We start from the raw sequence: 14,434 nt of genomic DNA, 5'->3' as shown, positions 1-14,434 counted from the left end.
GCTGTGCCTTTGTATCCTTTTTCTCCCCTTGTTTGTATATGACTCTAGTATGAGTCACCTCTGACTCCTTTCATTAATAATATACATAATTTTAATATTGCAGCAGCAGTTTGTTGTCCCCATTTTCCCCACATACAGTAAAGTAAGAGGATAACACACAAAAGAGCCACAAGACAAACAATGACAATGACAATAACAGTGACAGATGATGACAAAAGCAGGACTGACATCAATAACAGGGACACCAACAAAGACATTGAGGAAATGCAAATAGAATGTAGGGAGATGCATCAGTGTCACATATCCGCAAAAATGGCACTGTACACAGAGGGATTCTGAGCCACAGCAGCACCACAGGGCACACAGTGTCCCCACCCCAGTGGGAGGAGGCATGCAAAGTGAACGGCTAAATGTTCCATACTACCAGTCAGCAAGATGTAATCACAGGGAGCATAGAGGAGGTGCCCAAAGGAGAAGGTGCACCCAACCACCCCACGGGGTGAGGCAACTCCACAAGCATGAGATATAGGGCACAGACCGCCAGCCCCAACACCACACAGAACCCAAAAACTCACAAAGAACACCAATGTCCTAATGCCCCCCCCCCCCCCCCTCCACGACACAAAAACTCGACTTAAACAGAATAACAGATGAAAATTTCATGAGTTTATTCCACGCTTCTTACTTTGTGCTCAGAGTACATGCAGTGGAAATAACAAAGTAGAGTTGGACACACCCAAATACAATTGCACTATGTGCGCCATAGATCATCAAGATAGGGCCCTATAACTAAAGAAAATGTGTTGAACAGACTGGGTAATATTTTGTGGAGAGAGAGAGAGAGAGAGAGAGAGAGAGACTCATTAAAGAAGGAAACTCATGAACCTCAAATTTTTCTCATTTTGTCTCTAGTTTCTTTGACTTTTCTGCCTTATGAGATCACAAAGATCTGCAGAGATGTGTTGGCCTGCAGTGTTGCCAGATTGGAGAGGCTCCCTGATTTATCCATTTATCTTTTTTATTTCCCTCCAGGCGGATGAAGCCGGGCATTGCAATCAGTCCTCTGTGTGTGTGTGTGTGTGTGTGTGTGTGTGTGTGTGTGTGTGTGTGTGTGTGTGTGAGAGAGAGAGTGTCTGTCTGTGCACAAGATAACAGAAAAAAAAAAACATCAGGACAGATTTTCACCAAATGTGGTGGGAATATTATCTGGCAAATAAATGACTGTTGGAAAGGATCAGGCAAAGGTCAAGGTCAAGGTCAACAAACACACATTTTCTGCTATATCTTCACAGCCAACAGAGCTAGAGAAACGACTGAAATTTTATACTGATCAGTGCAACATTTGTGATGGAATGACTTAGGAAAATCACAAGGAAATGATAAAGTGAAGTTATGTTTGTTCAAAGTGCCTGGGATGGGCATCATCCTTCTGATGTCTTTCATTATTATTATATTTGGAGGCTTTTGTTTGTCAGTGTCTCATAAAATAAGACATAATTGTCAGAATAATAAATAAACTGCATGTATGTAGAATATTAATGCTAAAAACAATCGATATGGGCATATGGGTTAAAGCGCTTATTGCATGTTGGCGGAAGAATGCGCTCCACTGAGTGCTCCTGTTGTTCTTGTTGAAACTGTACCTTTGTGATATCGGCCCATCTCTATTCTGCATAAATTCTTTCTTAGAACAAAACTGAGATTCAAAAGCAGACTAAATGCTATGTCTGAGTTGTAATGGTCCACTTAAAATGATTAAATTGTGCTGTAAATTATATTTAAGCTGGATGTTCTTGGGTAATGAAGATTATGCAGTAAGAATCACTGGAACACAGTCAAGCAGAGTTACTTTTTTTTTTTTTTTTTTTTGCACAGCCTATGGGGGATGCATACAGTCCAACAGTGTCATATGAGATCCAAAATATGCATCCTCCCTTTAGATGTCTCTGAGCTGTTCAGCGCTGACAGATAAGTGAGAAAAGTTCGATTCAGATGGTGGATGAGTCTGTTGAAGGCGCATTAAATGGAAGAAATTACAAAATTCTGTATAAATTCCAGAACATTTGATATGCAAACTTCTGGATCCCAACAGCTTCATTGCTCTTTCTCTTCCAGAAATTTGATCGTGCCCAGTTGAAACCTTCAGTGAAAACATTTATTTTCGTCATAAAACCCCTGATAGGGCTTCTGCTGCAAGGATGACTAATGTCCTGTGATTTTTTTTTTTTTTTTTTGCATACCAGCAGTTCCTCCAGGGAGTCAAACTATGTGCACACGTTCCTGGATCACCTCCTTTTCTTATACAAAACCCCAGACCAACAGAACCAGCCATACTTTCTCCTGTGCAGACTCCTTTCCCTTCAGCGAGGGCAGCAGAGCGTTCCCTCACACACTGCAGACACATCTGCAAGAAATTAGATGAGTTCTTTTGTCCACGTTGCTGGAATTCTCCTCCCACAATCCTGAATTTTGTTTCTGGCCCCTGACTGAACTAAAAGAATGTGAATAAATGCATGTGAATTGCACAATAAGAAGGGAATGTAGTGGCAAAAGGCCCTTTTTGAGGCATGTCATTGATTAAGAGGTTAAAAAATAGATGCCCTTTCATGATGCTAAATTCAGCATAGAACCAAGAGCAATTTTGCCATCACTGATTCAACATCTGGCAGACATTTAGCCCTTAGCTTGTGCCATGAAACCTACATTTAAACATTTCCAGTGTTAGGATTTAATGCAGATAGAGATATGTCATGGTTTTATAAGCATGCAGTCCATAGCTACATCTTTTGAGCAGATTCCTTGAGTCCTTAAATCCCCCCTCTACACATAAAATAGACTCTTGTGTAATAGACTATTAGACAATAATAAAAGAATAAATGTCAATAATAAAAAGTATACTACAACAATCCACAAAAATCCTAAATTAAAGCACGACTTATAGTTTGTTACTTTTTTCCCTCTATAAGAGGCATTTTTATATTCTGGTGCAATTTATAGTCTGAAAAATACAGTATATATGTCACTGGTAATTACTCATAACCAAGTATACCTTTTCCTTCCAGTTCATGGTTTGTGGTGGTGGACTCACTGGTGGTTGATGAGCCAGATTCTTGCTTTGAAGGTTCAAGGACATTTGATGCATTTGACCCTCGGCTGTGATTTGACAATTGAGGAGCCTTCTCTTTTCTTCATTGACACTTGGGTTCCATGTCTGCTCTTTTGTTGGCCTCAAAGAGTTCCATCCCTGTTTGGATGGTATTTTTCCATTTGGTACATTGCCTCACTGTTGTCTCCCAGCCCTTGGGGTTGATGCCCGCCGCCTTAAGGGTCTGCTTGTAAAGGGCATCTACGGGGGGCGTTTCCCATTGCTCAGCTCTGTAGATCAGAGACAAGACTACAATAGCATTATATACCATCACTTTATTCGATGGCTGAAGTTTTTGAAGACACAGGTTGTAAGTGTGCCAACGGCTGCATGCATTGAGCCTATTCTCTACGCCCTTTGCAGAGGTGCACTGAATGGAAAGAAGACTGTGTTTATCATCAATGAAGGCAGCAATCTTCATCATTGTTGTCAAACCAGTATTTGTGTTTCCATTTCTGAAGGCCGATGGTTTCTTTGGCTGCTACACTGATGACTAACATGTTGTCTATTCTGATTCAATCGTGGTTTCAGTAGCTGGGTTTGATATGAGACTTTCCTGCACAGCATCTTGAAGATGTCTGACATGGATGGGTTCTTTAGCTTGTCAATGTCATACTTTTTTCTTGTATGGTTGTTTCTGGGGACCCTGTGCCTTCTTCAGACAGCCAGCATCAGTTTGGTGATGAGGATTTGGTCAGTCCAGCAGTCATCGGCACCTGGCATGCGCCTCGTGATCCTCACATCCTTCTTGTATCATTGTTTGGTGATGTAGTCGAGGATGTGCCAATGTTTTGACTGTGGGTGCCTCCAAGTTGTTTTGAAATGTTGGGGAGTTAAAATTGGGAGTTGATGAACAGTTCATGTTTAGCTAGCGCAAAGCTGGAACAAAAGGATGCCGTTGGCATTACATTTACCAACTCTTTCCTTTCCCAGGATGTTTCACCAAAGAAAGTGGTCCTTTCCTACTCTTGCATTGAAGACCCTTATGGGGAGGAGATGGTCTCTGCTTGGGACATAAGTTGATGGTAGAGTGCTTCCTTGATATTCTCTTCAGCATCTGGTCCAAGAGCAAGCAAAATGGTTTTCAAGGAGCAGAATCCATAGCATCATAAGGTGGTCATTGATGCTTTGTGACGCCAGGTTATGAGCTCTAACCAGTTGGCTCTTGATGGAAAAGCCAATGACAGGACCATGGCGTTCCTCTGGGTCTTTGCCCTTCCAGAGGAAGGTGTAGTCAGCTCCAGTATTCTCAGATAGCCGAGTCTCAATCAGGGTGGCAATGTCGATGTCAAACACGCAAGTTCTCTGGCAACCAGTGCAGCTTGTCATTCCAGTTGATTCACATCCTCAAGGTCAAGAAGTCTTTGGACATTGCAAGTTCCAAGAGTAAGATGAGAGGTTTGAAATTTTCACGTATTTTGTCCACAGAAGGGGGTGTCCCACTGGGTGCAGTATCCCAGCCAGGCATAGGTCGTGATTTCTGATGTTTAGCCAACATCTTCATTCAGGGTGGGCAGCAGTACACCTAATTAAGCCTGCCCAGTCGCAGGTGCTGGACCAGATTCCTGTATAGTCATCAATTTACAGGAGAGGTGGCCATCACACTTCTTCCGCCAACATGCAACATGCAAGAACTTCCAGTTTCACCAAGACGTGCACCCATCATCTTTATCCCGTCGTAATTGGATTTTTAAGCTGAGCTGGAAGGAAGCCACTGGCATGAATTTGTTTAAGGTAGAAAGCAACTTCCCAGGATGAAACCCACAGGCTATGGCTCCAGATGTGAACTTCACATTACACAGGGTGTGATGTGTTGAGCCAAACTAGGAGCTGCATTCGACTACCGAAAATCAGGTTTGTTGGACTTCAACTTGAAGCCCGTTTGACAGGCTTAACCAGAGTCCCACTGGCCGTCTCATGTTCAGGATTCCTGTTGGACCTTCACGGCTACCGTAGTGGCTATGGAGTGCACATAAACTCCACTGTACTTTTCCCCAACAGGCAATCCCGACTTAACTTGATTTGTTATCCAGGTGCCATGACACAGACCTGGTGTCACCGACAGTCCCCAGATTTTTTTTTAATGTGTCATCAATTCCACTTACTGCAGAAACTGTCGTAGTAAATCCAGGACATTCAAAGTAATGATGATGGAATGATGTTTTGTGCATTCTCATTGTTAGTCTTTCTGCTACTGCAGAGATGCCCCCGTTGCCTTTCCTGATGCAACTCCTGTTGTACCTGGAGAAACACACACAGCCCCTCGTCTTACGAAATGGCCTCCAAGTCAAGTACTAATCAGGACTGACTCTGCTTAACATCTAAAATCTGACAGGACCAGGCACACACAGAGCAGAGAGGCTACAATCTCAATGATGTATGTCTTTAAAATATCTTCAGTCATGAACTTTTACTGTAACCGGGGGGCAGGGCCCTTTCAACTCTCCTCTGGGGCTCAGCGCCTGTGCATTGTCTGGAAAAACATGAGTTAAACAGACAACGGCGTGCAAAAGCTACTTTATTTTCACTGAAAATCGGTACGTGATTGGCCACGAGGAAGGTCATAACACGCACAGAGTATATTGAAGTGATGTGTTTTTTAAGTGTTCACAGTGGAGCTCTGATGCTCTCACCACTCTGTGCTTATGAAACAGAATGACACACACACACACTGTTTAAAGAGCTGACGCTGTTCATACAGCGAAGCAGACAACGTGGGCGCACTTATCTGGTTGACGTGTTTAACTGAGCCGATGCAGATCACTCAAAAATGCCTTGATCGGGCATTTCTGTTCAAAAAAATTTGTTTCTGTTTTGTGCACTCAAAAAAAAAAATGACTCATTGGATGAACTTAATTCAATCATGTGCAGGATTGCATCTAATAAATATATGTAGCCCCAACTCAAATAAAACACATCCATGCAGATAATGTAACTTAAAATAGTTTGGGACTACATATATTTATTAGATGGAATCCAATCCAACGAGTTAGTTTTTTGAGTGACAAACAAATGACTCTTTGGATCAACTCAATTCAATTATGGGCAGGACTTCCATCTAATAAATATATGCAGCCCCACTCAAATAAAACCATCCATGCAAGATAATGTAATTTAATTTAGTTGGGACTACCTATATTGATTAGATGGAATCCAATCCAAGGAGTCAGCTTTTGAGTGTATCACACAAACAAATGACTCACTGGATTAACTCAATTCAGTTATGAGCAGGCTTTCCGCCTAATGTAGCCCCAACTCAAATAAACACATACATGCAAGATAATGTGACTTAATTTAGTTGGGACTACATAAATTTATTAGATGGAATCCAATCCAAGGAGTCAGCTTTTGAGTGTATCACACAAACAAATGACTCACTGGATTAACTCAATTCAGTTATGAGCAGGATTTCCGCCTAATGTAGCCCCAACTCAAATAAAACACATACATGCAAGATAATGTGACTTAATTTAGTTGGGACTATATATATTTATTAGATGGAATCCAATCCAGCGAGTCAGTTTTTTGAGTGTATCACACAAACAAATGACTCATTGGATGAACTCAATTCAATTATGAGCAGCATTTCCATCTAATAAATATATGTAGCCCCAACGCAAATAAAACACATCCAAGCAAGATAATGTAACTTAATTTAGTTGGGACTACATAAATTTATTAGATGGAATCCAATCCAAGGAGTCAGCTTTTTGAGTGTATCACACAAACAAATGACTCACTGGATTAACTCAATTCAGTTATGAGCAGGATTTCCGCCTAATGCAGCCCCAACTCAAATAAAACACATCCATGCAAGATAATGTAATTTAATTTAGTTGGGACTACCTCTATTGATTAGATGGAATCCAATCCAAGGAGTCAGCTTTTTGAGTGTATCACAAAAACAAATGACTCACTGGATTAACTCAATTCAATTATGAGCAGGATTTCCGCCTAATGTAGCCCCAACTCAAATAAAACACATACATGCAAGATAATGTGACTTAATTTAGTTGGGACTATATATATTTATTAGATGGAATCCAATCCAGCGAGTCAGTTTTTTGAGTGTATCACACAAACAAATGACTCATTGGATGAACTCAATTCAATTATGAGCAGCATTTCCATCTAATAAATATATGTAGCCCCAACGCAAATAAAAAACATCCAAGCAAGATAATGTAACTTAATTTAGTTAGGACTACATATATTTATTAGATGGAATCCAATCCAACGAGTCAGTTTTTGAGTGTATCAAATGACTCATTGGATGAACTCAATTCAATTATGGGCAGGATTTCCATCTAATAAATATATGTAGCCCCACTAAATTAAATTAAATTATCATGCACGAATGCGCTTTGAGTTGGGGCTACATATATTCATTTGATGGAAATCCTGCTCATAACTGAATTGAGTTCATCCAATGCATCAGTTTTATGAGTGATGTACACCAGCCATCTACACACTGCTGTGCAACTTCCTGATGTCCCAAACTACTGGGCCAAGAAGGTGTATGTGTTAATCATGCTTTAAAAAGTTGTGGCATTAAAAGGAATTTGCATTAATGCATTATTATCGAGTTATATACTATAGTATAGATAGTGAAAAATGAAAACCTACAAAAGTAATTTTTACTGAAAAGTCAAATTTTCTTTAATAAAATGGACATTTTGATGATGTCAACATTTTGATTCTTTGTATATAGGACAGTTTATTTTCTTCACACCAGGATGATCTCACTCTAAACAGAACCAGGCGCATGAGACAGAACATCTAATGCTGTTTATACAAAAGGTCCTGAAGTACTCATTTCTGCATTAATGTCTTTTTTCACTGTGCTCCCTCTCTCCTTTCTCTGTTCCCATCTGCTTCCAAAGTTCAGCTCAGACATTTATGACACAAACAGACAAATGCTTTCTCATCTTTCATAAATACTTTGTTTCCATTACTCCGGGAGCAAAATCTGAAACTGCACGTACACACACCGTCTGGTGGACTACGTGGCAATGTGCATGTGCACTGCAGACGGAGCAACCAGGAGGAGGAGGAGCGTTTACCACCCAGACGCAGGCCGCAGACCTGTATGTTGGTCCTGTGACTCACTCCATCTCCTCAGGATCAGCCCTCAGCATCGACATGTTCCAGTAAATCCACTGATACTGGGATTAGTTTGATTTTCCATTATTTATTTCTTGCAAAAGTGTGAGCAGTGTTTGGAAAAGGTCACAGTCTGCTCTTAGATATACAGTTTTGTATTTTTTTTCAGTGTTCAATTGTGCAGAATCTGAATTTAATCAACCTTTTAATAGCTAAATTTATCTGGAATTTGACAATAAGCATGCTCAAGCAAAGTTTAATCAATGAGTTAAATCAATTTGTGTCAAAGATGTGCAACGTATGTAACAGAAGTACATATCTAGGGCCTCATTTATCAAACATTTGTTGTACGCACAGATTTGTGCTTAAACAGTGCAAATGAACATTTCTATGCAAAGTGTGGAATTTATCACCTTGTACTTTGACCATAGACTAGATATATACTGGATAAGCCTGTGTGACGTCACCCAGACTGTGACCTCATTAATGCATAAAGGGGTGGAGTGGCGGGGCTCCGTGTGTGATGGAAAAAGCCTAAACACGCCCCCCTCTCTGAGTCCGAACCACCAGCTAACAAGCTAACCTGTGGTTTGTGGTTTATTAATTCATATTTTTGTGGGCTGCGTGGTAGTTGTTGTAACGGTTTACTTTGCTGTGGACAGAAAAAGTTATCCGCCGCATATTTCCCCAGTAATCATGTGTTATGTGGACCTACTGACAGCTGCTAAAAGTGCTAACACTGTTAGCATACAATAGAAACTAAGACCATTTCACTCAGCATTAATATTGCAACAGAGACATCTTAGATGATCCGTTAGGGCGTTTCACTGCACAACAAGCAATATTATTTCAGGTGTTTGTAATAAAACACTCCAAAGAGCCACAAAAGCGAGTGGTTTCATTTCGTTCAGAGGCTACGAGTGGAGAAGTTGATGAACCAGAGCCGTTGTCACTCAAAGCAACCATGCCCACAATTACGCACTCAATTACTCATCTCACCTGCTTATCCGTTGTCAGGGACTCAGCACCCCCCTGCCTTCACTGTGCATGCGTCAATGGCGGAACGTTAGCAGCAATTAACAGATTATCGCTTCCTTTCTGCTTAAAGATGCCTTGTTCTCTGCTTAAAACAGACTTTAGATGATTTAAGAGGTTTTACGTTGTCATCTGATGGTTAATAATCACTTTATTCCATCTCATCGCTTTGGGTGTATAGAGAGTCAGACTCAGAGTGTCAGACTCAGATGTGCTGTTGTCGCACTGTGATTGCTTCTCCATCTTTTATGTGGAACATGATTGTTCTACACAAGCTTCAGATATCTGTCGCTGAGATAGATGGTGACTGGAGTGCAGTGCCAGCAGCAATAATCGGTGAATCGTTGCCAATGCACCAAAATGATGCATGCGCAGTGAAGGCAGGGGGGAGTGCTGAGCTACTCACACTGGGACCGCTGTCGCAGGACCGAACGTCCACCCTGAAAAATTGGTCCACCCTGCCTCTCTTTGGGGTCTCTTCACCCAAAACGATCAAAGGGAACAATGACATTATTACCATCAGATGACAAGGTAAAACCTCTTAAATCATTCTAACATCATTTATAAGCAGAAACGAGGTGAAACTTGGTGACGCTTTGAAATGGCCAACATGCAATGAATGCATCAGCTAGCAACTCATGTAGCTGCGGAACTCTGATCGCTTCCTCCATCTTTTATGATGAAATAATGCTGAATTTATGTAGAAATGATTGTTGTACAAAAGCTTCAGATATCTGTCGCTGAGACAGATGATGAATGGAGTGCAGTTTTAAGTAGAAATGAGGTGTTAATCCATGAACCGCGGGTAATGACGCATGCATAGTGAAGGCAGGGCGGACCGATTTTTAGGGGGGACCGTTCGGTCTGCGACACCGGGTCACAGGGCACAATTATACAGAATTTTATTAAGTAAAACGTCTTAAACTAACAAGCTAGAAAAAAAAAATCACCCTCTTCCGTACAGTTGTCATGGGAAACTATCTATAGAGACAAAAACCGTTTTTTGTACCAGACTGTAAAAATGTTTATTTCTGCTCTAAAGTTGGATGTATTAAAATGGGCTTCTATGGGAAAGTGCTCTATTTTGGAGGCAGCCTCAAGCGGCCACTCAAGGAACTGCACTTCCTGATTGGGATCAAAAATGGGAGCTCATGTTGCCAAGTTTTGACTTTGACTTAGAAATGTGTGTAAACATACAGACAGCATCTAGTGGTAGAACTACAACTGGAAATCATTGCTGCTGTCAAAATATGTTTGCAGTTGTCGATAAGTTTGCAATTAGGATTATATTGACTTAGAAACAGACTTATAGCCTCACTATTGTCCAAAACCTAAAAAAGACACTGTAATGAAAGCAGTATACCTGGTGCAGCATCACAAACAGACACTGCACATATCCACACCACACAATGCCAAAGAAAGAAGAGAAAACTCACAACAACCGCACTTACTCACACAACCACCAACCAAGCAAAAATACCATAAACACAAACAGAAGTCACCAGATTCCAACCAAGCTTCTGGACATATGTGCATTTACCACACACACACACACACACACACGCACGCACGCACGCACACACACACACACACACACACACACACGCACACACACACAACACACACACACACACACACCACACACACACACACACACACACACACACACACCACAACACACACACCCAAAGATGTCATTCAGAGCAACCTAAAGCAAGTAAATATAATTTAAGTTCTTTCAGCGTCTCCCTTTTAAAGCAGGGTCATGACAAGCCCATATGCATATGCACATTGATTGTCCAAATGCTATGCCAGATGCCCTTCCTGACACAACAGCACATTATACAGAGAATGGGCAGGGGTGGTCTTGAACCAAGAACCTTCTGCTTTGGAAACAAGCACTCTAAATACTTGGAAACTACACTCAACAAAAATATAAACGCAACACTTTTGGTTTTGCTCCCATTTCGTATGAGATGAACTCAAAGATCTAAAACTTTTTCCACATACACAATATCACCATTTCCCTCAAATATTGTTCACAAACCAGTCTAAATCTGTGATAGTGAGCACTTCTCCTTTGCTGAGATAATCCATCCCACCTCACAGGTGTGCCATACCAAGATGCTGATTAGACACCATGATTAGTGCACAGATGTGCCTTAGACTGCCCACAATAAAAGGCCACTCTGAAAGGAGCAGTTTTATCACACAGCACAATGCCACAGATGTCGCAAGATTTGAGGGAGCGTGCACTTGGCATGCTGACAGCAGGAATGTCAACCAGAGCAGTTGCTCGTGTATTGAATGTTCATTCTCTACCATAAGCCATCTCCAAAGGCGTTTCAGAGAATTTGGCAGTACATCCAACCAGCCTCACAACCGCAGACCACGTGTAACCACACCAGCCAGGACCTCCACATCCAGCATGTTCACCTCCAAGATCGTCTGAGACCAGCCCTTGGACAGCTGCTGAAACAATCAGTTGCATAACCAAAGAATTTCTGCACAAACTGTCAGAACCATCTCAGGAGCTCATCTGCATGCTCGTCGTCCTCACGGGGTCTCGACCTGACTCCAGTTCGTCGTCGTACACGACTTGAGTGGGGAAATGCTCACATTCGCTGGCGTTTGGCACGTTGGAGAGGTGTTCTCTACACGGATGAATCCCGGTTTCACACTGTCCAGGGCAGATGGCAGACAGAGCGTGTGTGGCGTCGCGTGGGTGAGCGGTTTTCTGATGTCAATGTTGTGGATCAAGTGGCCCATGGTGGCGGTGGGGTTATGGTATGGACAGTGGTCTGTTATGGACGAAGAACACAGGCGCATTTTATTGATGGCATTTGAATGCACAGAGATACCGTGACAAGATCCTGAGGCCCATTGTTGTGCCATACATCCAAGAACATCACCTCAATGTTGCAGCAGGATAATGCACGGCCCCATGTTGCAAGGATCTGTACACAATTCTTGGGAGCTGAAAATGTCCCCAGTTCTTGCATGGCTGGCATACTCACCGACATGTCACCCATTGAGCATGTTTGGGATGCTCTGACTGGCGTATACGACAGCGTGTACCAGTTCCTGCCAATATCCAGCAACTTCGCACAGCCATTGAAGAGGAGTGGACCAACATTCCACAGGCCACAATTGACAACCTGATCAACTCTATGCGAAGGAGATGTGTTGCACTGCATGTGGCAATTGATGGTCCCACCAGATACTGACTGGTATCCCCCCCCCATTAAAACAAAACCACCATTCAGAGTGGCCTTTTAATTGTGGGCAGTCTAAGGCACACCTGTGCACTAATCATGGTGTCTAATCAGCATCTTGATATGGCACACCTGTGAGGTGGGAGGGATTATCTCATGCAAAGGAGAAGTGCTCACTATCACAGATTTAGACTGGTTTGTGAACAATATTTGAGGGAAATGGTGATATTGTGTATGTGGAAAAAGTTTTAGATCTTTGAGTTCATCTCATAGAAAATGGGAGCAAAACCAAAAGTGTTGCGTTTATATTTTTGTTGAGTGTATGAGTACATTGACCACATAGGTAGCAAAGATACATAAAAAAATATCAGTTAAACTTACCAAAGCTGCCTCATCACTTGAAGACAAAGTTCACCCTGCTTTCTTTCTTAATAAAGCGTTTTAGTGACACGCAACATTGGTTCCTTCACATCTAATGATCCCATTAACCAAATCTGTTTTATTTTGCACTTAAAATAAAGTAGATATGCAAAAAACAACAAAAACTGCACCTAAAATCTAAATGTCAACGAATATATATATATATATATATATATATATATATATATATATATATATATATATATATATATATATATATATATATATATATACACACACACACAAGGTTGGGTAGGATTACTTTGAAATGTAATCCAAAAGTAATCAGATTACAAGTAATCCAAATGTATGTACATACATACATGTAATCCACATGTATTCTTTCAGAGTAATCCTACCCAACCTTATATATATATATATATATATATATATATATATATATATACAACCCCTGGCAAAAATTATGGAATCACCGGCCTTGGAGGATGTTCATTCCAGTGTTTAATTTTGTAGAAAAAAAGCAGATCACAGACATGACACAAAACTAAAGTCATTTCAAATGGCAACTTTCTGGCTTTAAGAAACACTATAAGAAATCAGGAAAAAAAATTGTGGTAGTCAGTAACGGTTACTTTTTTAGACCAAGCAGAGGGGAAAAAAATATGGACTCACTCAATTCTGAGGAAAAAGTTTTGGAATCATGAAAAACAAAAGAACGCTCCAACACATCACTAGTATTTTGTTGCACCACCTCTGGCTTTTATAACAGCTTGCAGTCTCTGAGGCATGGACTTAATGAGTGACAAACAGTACTCTTCATCAATCTGGCTCCAACTTTCTCTGATTGCTGTTGCCAGATCAGCTTTGCAGGTTGGAGCCCTTGTCATGGACCATTTTTCTTCAACTTCCACCAAAGATTTTCAATTGGATTAAGATCCGGACTATTTGCAGGCCATGACATTGACCCTATGTGTCTTTTTGCAAGGAATGTTTTCACAGTTTTGCTCTATGGCAAGATGCATTATCATCTTGAAAAATGATTTCATCATCCCCAAACATCCTTCCAATTGATGGGATAAGAAAAGTGTCCAAATATCAACGTAAACTTCTGCATTTATTGATGATGTAATGACAGCCATCTCCCCAGTGCCTTTACCTGAAATGCAGCCCCATATCATCAATGACTGTGGAAATTTACATGTTCTCTTCAGGCAGTCATCTTTATAAATCTCATTGGAACGGCACCAAACAAAAGTTCCAGCATCATCACTTGCCCAATGCAGATTCGAGATTCATCACTGAATATGACTTTCAATCCAGTCATCCACAGTCCACGATTGCTTTTCCTTAGCCCATTGTAACCTTGTTTTTTTCTGTTTACGTGTTAATGATGGCTTTCATTTAGCTTTCTGTAGGTAAATCCCATTTCCTTTAGGCGGTTTCTTACAGTTCGGTCACAGACGTTGACTCCAGTTTCCTCCCATTCGTTCCTCATTTGTTTGTTGTGGCATTTTCGATTTTTGAGACATATTGCTTTAAGTTTTCTGTCTTGACG

Source organism: Thalassophryne amazonica, chromosome 17 (genome assembly GCF_902500255.1).
Source record: "Thalassophryne amazonica chromosome 17, fThaAma1.1, whole genome shotgun sequence".
NCBI lineage: Eukaryota > Metazoa > Chordata > Actinopteri > Batrachoidiformes > Batrachoididae > Thalassophryne > Thalassophryne amazonica.
This window is presented reverse-complemented; position numbering follows the sequence as displayed.